Source organism: Rhinolophus hipposideros (genome assembly GCF_964194185.1).
Source record: "Rhinolophus hipposideros genome assembly, chromosome: X".
In the NCBI taxonomy this organism is placed as follows: domain Eukaryota; kingdom Metazoa; phylum Chordata; class Mammalia; order Chiroptera; family Rhinolophidae; genus Rhinolophus; species Rhinolophus hipposideros.
The window spans coordinates 110,470,606-110,478,278 of NC_138046.1; positions in this window are offsets into that span (position 1 = coordinate 110,470,606).

The following is a 7,673-nucleotide window of genomic DNA, read 5'->3' on the forward strand; positions in this document are numbered from 1 at the left end:
AGCATTGAACCAGGAAGTAGTCCCACTTCCTGGTTTACCCCTTTCCTCTGTAAGATCTACTGCCACTTGTCACAGTTGACAAGATTCATCCAGAACTGGTGAGGCCAGGCAGGCTGGAGGCCTTGTTCCTTCTGTCAGGAGTGCCCTCGCCTTACTTGGTCCAGAGGTTCTCAGTCAGATGCTTTGGCCCCCCAGGCAACACTTGACAATGTCTGGAGACATGTTTGGTTGTCTCAACTTGGGAGGGTGGGTGCTACTGGCAGCTTGTGGGCAGAGGCCAGGGATGCTGGGTCCAATGCTCAGGACAGCCTCACAGCAAAGAATGACCCGATCCCCACTGTCACTAATGCTGGGGGTGAGCAGCCCTGCCCTGGACCTTTGCAAAACCAGCTCCTTATCATCCAGATCTTGACCTAAATCCATCTCTCGTTAGGTGGGTTCTGATCAGCCAGCGTAGGTAGTTGCATTTTCCTTGTTGCACTACCACTGTATTTTGCCTGTCTTTTACATCATCTTCCCGCCCAACCTTCCCCCATGTACAGTATCCTGACAACTAATATAAATTCCAAAATCTGCAAAGATTAAAGTCCTTGTTCTTCCTCACTGCTGTATCCTCAACTTCCTGCATAGTGTTTGGGAGCTAGTGAGATGCAATCCATATTTGTTTCATCAGTGAATGTAAAGGATTTAACTTGCTCTAGTAACTCAGCCTTCACCCTCCACCTGTGAGAGCTTCAGCCCTGCCGTCGAGGTCACCAGTCCAGATCACGCCAGCTGCTCTTTCTCTCTTAGTCCTGAAGTCCCTGGCTCCTTTCTGCTTCCCCAACTCCTCCTACCACGGTGGGAACAGGGGAAGAGTGAAACTTTTGGGTGAGTCCCCTCGGGGAAGCAGACCTGCAGGGCTCAGGGGAAGTCTCTGTAGCATTTACCATCAGAGGAGTGGGGGAGAGATAGGATCATGGGAAATAAAAAAGCTAAATAGAGAAGGGGGGTGGGGGAGTCCGAGAGTACCTGGCCATTCAACGTTTTAGAGTGGGAAAGAAAGGAACTAATATTTAGTGAGTGCCTTTTAGGTGCAGGGCAAAGTAATCTCATTTAATTCTTTTAATAGTTCTGAAATGAGGACACTGGTCCGGCATGATCAAAAAACACATGTAAGGCCACACAATCAGGAAGTGGTAGAATGAGATTTAAGTCAAGGGTTGTATGATTCCAAAGGTCATGCATGTTAAAGTCTTGGGGAGACCAGATAAGATGAGTTCTATACTCAAAGGAGCTTCTAATGTGGAGGGGAGGGCAGACAGGCCCACAAATTAGCATATGAAAGTTGTAGCAGGGATGACCAGCTTGGAGGTACAAGTGTCACTTCCCTGTAATCAAATTAATTGCTCAAACACCCACATACCCAAATTAGTAGGCTGTCCAGTATTTCTTTCTCCCTCTTTCTCTTCCTTCCTCCCCCGCCAAACACACTGCCCCCACCAATTTGTGTGCAAGAGGTTTACAAGGTCTGAATTGGTCGGTCCTAAGTGACACACACACACGTGGTCATTGCTACCTGGTCTCTACTGAAATTGTCATTGAAAGGGCTGGAGTGGTGGTCCAAAGTTACTATTTATATTCCTATAGCTGATTTATACTCATGGATTCAGCCACTGCTCCAAAGGGGGTCCCCATGCCAAGGTTGTTGCAGCCTCAGGCACGTACCACCAAACCTGCTATAATCATATATGGCCACAGCAATATTTCTGGTTCCACATGTTCTTGTGGAACCTGGCCATCCCTCCCACCAAGAGGTGGACTAATTCTCCTCCCTTTGATTGTGGACTGACCTTAGTGACTTCTTCCTGTCGAATTAGAGGCAGCAGAAGTAACACTGCGTGACTTCTGAGGTTGGGTCATAAAAAGTGACGTGGCTTCCCCCTGGTTGTCTCGCTATGCTCACCGTCGGAACCCAGTCACGATGCTGGGAGGGAGCCTCCCAGAGGGAGGCCACATGTTTGTGTTCCACTGACAGTTCCAGCTACTCTGTGAGCAGACAGTCAGCGTCAACTGTCAGACATGTAACTGAGCCAGCCTTCAAATCTTCCAGCTTGAGACATAGAGGAGCAGCGACAACCTGTCCCTGCTGTGCCATACCAGAATTGACAACGCACAGATACCCCCGTCTTCCTCATTTTTAAAGGCCTAGCCAAAGGTCAACCTTGGTGTAATCATTCTGTTGCCTCCTAGGGAGAAGTATTCTGTTTTGCCTTAATTTTCACATAATGTTCATCATATATTAAAGCTACTTGTGTCTTCCTCTCAGGTGAACTGTGAGCTGTCTTAGAGGATGAGCCCACACTGTGTCCTCTCTCCTCACTGGCACCTGGTATGTGGCAAGCCAAGGCTAACAGCTCCTTATGTACTTACTGCACGAACCATAGACTCAAAATTCAAACCCTTTGTACAGTATCAGATATCTTCCGTAGCTTTGTTTATGTATATATGTATGTGGGTATGTATGTATGTAATTTTGTTTAAAAACAATTCCTATATACATCCACACAATGGAACATTTTTCAGCCTTAAAAACAAATGAAGTTCTGACACAGGCTACAACGTGGATGAACTTGAAAGACACTATGCTAGTTGAAAGAAGCCAGGCACAAAAGGACAGATACTGTATGATTCCACCTAGAGTCGTCAAATTCATACAGATGGAAAGTAGAAGGGCGGTTGCCGGGGGCAATGGGACGATGGGGAATTAGTGTGTAATGGGGAGAGACTTTCAGTTTGGGAAGATGAAAAGTTCTGTGGATGGATGGTGGTGATGGTTGCACAACAATGTGAATGTATTTAATGACACTTGTATGCTTAAAAATTGTTAAAATGGTCAATTTTATGTAAATTTTACCACATTAAATAGATTTCTGTATAACCTGTTATATCTGAATATCACCAAGAAGATAAGGGACACATCCCCAGAACTCAACCCTGGCAGAAGCGATAGAAATGCCTTCTGGACAGTTTCATCTCTTCCCTGGAAGCCTTCTGTGAAAGAGCCACACAAGAGAAGTCATGTGCACACAATGTGAGCTGCCTCACTTTCTCATCATGTGCTGCTCAGAGCCTTTAGGTCAGAAGTTCAGCCCGTGATCCTCTCTGTGTGCTTCAGGTTCCTGTGCTCTCCTGGAGCTTGGGCTCTACCAACAGATTTCTAACTTGGCAGGGCTCATAAGGTGCGCATCTCACCATCTCCACACTCTTTGTGATGACCTTGGACTTGGTGGCACACATTGTGAAGCGGAGTACCCAAGGTGCCTGACCCCTTGGCTTGAACGAAAGAATGCTAACCCAGGAGCTAGAAGGTCTCGATGCACATCCCAGCTGTGTGCCTCACTGTGTGACCTGGGCAAGTTGTTTCACAGCCATGTTCCACTCTTCCTCTCCCCCACCTGTTGCAAGTGCATTCTGAGTGATACCCTCACACAATATGTGCTTTCCTACCCCTCTCCCCAGATTAAGACTACAGCAGTCCCTCCTTATCCGTGGTGTCTTTCTGTGGTTTCACTTACCTGCAGTCACACACAGTCCAAAAACATTAAAGGAAAAGTTCAAGAAATACACGTGTTAAATTGCACGCTGTTCTGAGTAGTGAAATTAAATCTCACGCCACCTGCTCTGTCCCACCCAAGACGTGAGTCATCCCTTTATCTGGAGTCTCCACGCTGTGTATGCCCCCTGTCCATTGGTACCATAGTAGCCGTCTCAGTTATCAGATTGCCTGTCGTGGTCGCGCAAGTGCTTGTGTTCAAGTCACCCTTGTTTTACAGAAATTGTGGAATACGACCCTTGGATGGAACGCAGCATTAAAGTCACCGTATGATCACCAAAGGATTACAACCTCTGCAGGAACACTGTAATGAGTGAAAAAGAAAGACAACACATGATTATAATGTTCTTTCAAAAGATTTTGGCAAAAAAACCCCTTCAACTTTCAAGGATCCCCATCCATCAGCATCATCTATTCCTGACATCCAACCATCAACATTGTCATGACTCAAATGAGCCAGAATTACCTGAAGCAGATGATCTTCCTGATGTATCATCAGAAAGTCATTAGTAGTGTAACGCTGTGTCACGTTGCCTACATCATTCACCTCGCTTCATCTTACTATGTAGGCATTGGGTCATCTCACCTCATCACAAGAAGACGGATGAGTACAGTATAAGATATTTTGAGAGAAAGAAACCATATGTACATAACCTTTATTACAACATATTGAAGTTGTTCTATTTTATTATTAGTTGTTAGTCTCTTATTGTACCTAACTTATAAATTAAAACTTCATCATAGGTGTGCATGTATAGGAAGAAACAGTGTAATAGAGTTTAGTACTATCCATGATTTCAGGCATCCACTGGAGGTCTTGGAACATATCCCCCACAGATAAGGTGGGACTGCTGTATTAGTCATTCATTCTCTTATTGTGAGTCAGTTTAATCAGACTGCAAGGGGGTGTTGGGCAATTTTGCCATATGGAGAAGGCAGGCCTAGAAGAGGTGAGGAGTGAGGGAGGCAGATAGGGCAAGGGGAGGTTTTGGTAAGCACCATGGCACTGCACTGGCTTCTAGGAGCAGAGGAGAGGAGTCAGAAGCCAGGAGACTGCCAGTCAAGTGAAACTACTACCTCTGCAGTTATACAGGAGTATATTATGAAAACAGTCTAAGCTGGGATGCCTTAGTGAGGTAGGGAGCGGGTACCCTCCGTAGACTGAGTTTGATGTCTTGAGGAGAGGAAAGGGAGAGAATGCAGGTTGTGAGACCTCTAGTTCTGTGTTTTCTGAGACCACAGCTGTATCAGTTAGGATTGGGTTCAGCTGTGAGTAAGAGACCCTAAAACTAGTGGCTAAAAGGACAGAAGCTCAAATAAAAGAAGTATAGAAGTAAGCAGTCTAGGGCCGGTGTGATCGCACCATGGTCATAAGGCACCCAGGCTCTCTAGCTTTCTACTCTGCTATCCCTAGGATGTTGTCCTCATCCTTATGGTCTCATATGACTGCTGGAGCTCCAGCCATTACATCATAGTGCCAAGCAACAGAATGGAAGAAGAGAGAAAGGAGCACATGCCACTTCCCTTCAAAGAACTGTCAGAACTTCCATCCATTACTTCAACTTACTTGTTGACCGTAACTTAATCTAGCTGCAATGGAGTCGGACAAATGTAGTCTTTTAGCCTGGAAGCAATATGCCAAGTGAAATGCTGGGATTCTTTTCATTTGAAAGAAAATTGGAGAGTAAATATTGGGTGGGCAGCTAGACCTTGCCCCACTCCCGTATGAAGGACAATAGCATAGTCTCTAGGAAATCCAGTTCATTCCGCCACACAAGCCTCAGCATTTATTGAGCAGTCCTAATGCGACAACCACTTTTACTTGAAAACTTTTAGCTCCTTTTGATGTGTATGAAGATCCCCAATTTGTCCTATTTATTCAGCAAACATTTACTGAGTGCCAGGCAATGGCAGGCATAGCACTGGAGATGAAAAGATGAGGAGGACACAGCTTTTGAGCCTTCCCTCACTTGATCACCACTGCTCCTTCTGCCCAGATTTATGCTGCTTATCCCGACTCTACACACTCATTTTCTGAAAACTGCCGTGACCCCCTGCAGAAGGGGAAATCGCAGTCATATCTTGTAGAGGAAGAGAGGAGGTCATGACATTTTAGGCAACACTGAGAACCCAGAAAATATGGAATGCAGTGTGAATATCTATTGTTTCAAACTGAAGAGAGCCGTTTCCCTGGAAGGGAAAAAGTTAGACTTAGTACTAAGAATAGAGCAAGAGAAACATCGGCCCTGTGCCTTCAGCTGAGAAATGAATTTCATTAGAGTCACAGTTATTGTCTATTGTCCGCATTGGTGATTATGGTTGGGCTGAGATCTGATTTCCATTTCAGTTCTCACAGTTGGCATTATTACTTCCCTTTGTGTAACTTTTGGGAAAAGAATTCAACGTGAGTCAGATTTTGATTTTAGTTCCCACCAAAGAGAGACTTAAAAAATTAATTTTTTTTTAATTTTTCAATTACAGTTGACATTCAATATTATTTTATATTAGTTTCAGGTGTATAGCACAGTGGTTAGACATTTATATAACGTATGAAGTGATCACCCCAATAAGTCTAGTACCCACCTGACACCATGCATAGCGCTTAACAATACTGACTATATTCCCTGTGCTGTACTTTACATCCCTGTGACTATTTTGTAACTACCAATTTGTACTTCTTAATCCCTTCATCTTTTTCACCCAGCCCCCTAACCCCCTTCCATCTGGCAACCATCAGTTTGTTCTCTGTATCTATGAGTCTGTTTCTATTTTGTTTGTTCATTTAGTTCTTTAGATTCCGCATATACGTGAGATCATTTGGAGAGACCTTTTTTTAACACGATGAAAACAGACTCAGACTTAGATCAACATACTTACATCACAATGGAATATCTTTTAGGAGTACTGTTGAATTCTCTGCCTTTCATTGTTTCTGAGTCCGCAATTGCATGACTGTTCCTACCCTAATTTAGAACGGAGTGCACCTGCTCTCTAAACCCTTTGACTTCCTGTAGCTCAGACTTCCTTAGTTTTTTCTTGTTCTTTTAAAATGATATTTACAAACCTGAGATTTATTACTGGATGCTTCCCAGTCAAAGGAACACTCAAAATTCCCAAACTTCAAGAAAACACCCAATTTCCTGATTCCCAGCCTTTTTTTTTCTGAGAGGTCGGTTTGGATCTTCAGCTTTCCCAGAGACTGTATGGCTGATCAAATAGACTTTCAAAACGTTCTTCCTTTAAGTTACCCAGATTCTGTTTCTGATGTTTGAAACCAATATTTTTTTAAATTTTGGTAAAAAATACATAACAAAATATACCATCTTAACCATTTTTAAGTGTACAGTTCAGTAATATTAAATATATTCACAGCCATGTGAAAAAGATCTCCAGAACTTTTTCATCTTGCAAAAACTAAAACTCTATCTGGACCCATTAAACACCAACTCAGTATTCCCCCCGCCTTCCCCCCCAGCCCTGGGAACCACTATTTTTTCTGTTTCTATAAATTTGACTTTAGATACCTCATATAAATGAAATCATATAGTATTTGTCTTTTGTGACTGGCTTATTTCACTTAGCATAATGTCCTCAAGGTTCATCAACATTGTAGCAAATGACAGGATTTCTTTCCTTTTTAAGGCTGAATAATATTCCTGTGTGTGTGTGTGTGTGTGTGCGTGTGTGTGTGTGTGTGTGTGTGTGTGTGTATCACATTTTGTTTATCCATTCATCCATGATGGACATTTGAGTTGCTTTTACCGTTTGGCTATTGTGAATAATGCTGCTGGAAACATGGAAGTGCAGACATCTCTTTGAGACCCTGCTTTCAAAAGTGGAATGACTGGATCGTGTGATGGTTCTGTTTTTAACTTTTTGAGGAACCTTCACTCTCTTTTCCTCTTTCAGTTTTAATACACAGATGTGTAATTCTTAATCTCTGCAGATTCAGACATGTACCTCTAGGAAACACCAATGTTTTGGCAGACATAGGAAAAAAGGGTAGAGCAGAATTTATATTGAATTGAAATTATCAAAATGAAGTTATAGCAAAGTCACAGCAGTGAGCCTTTCATTT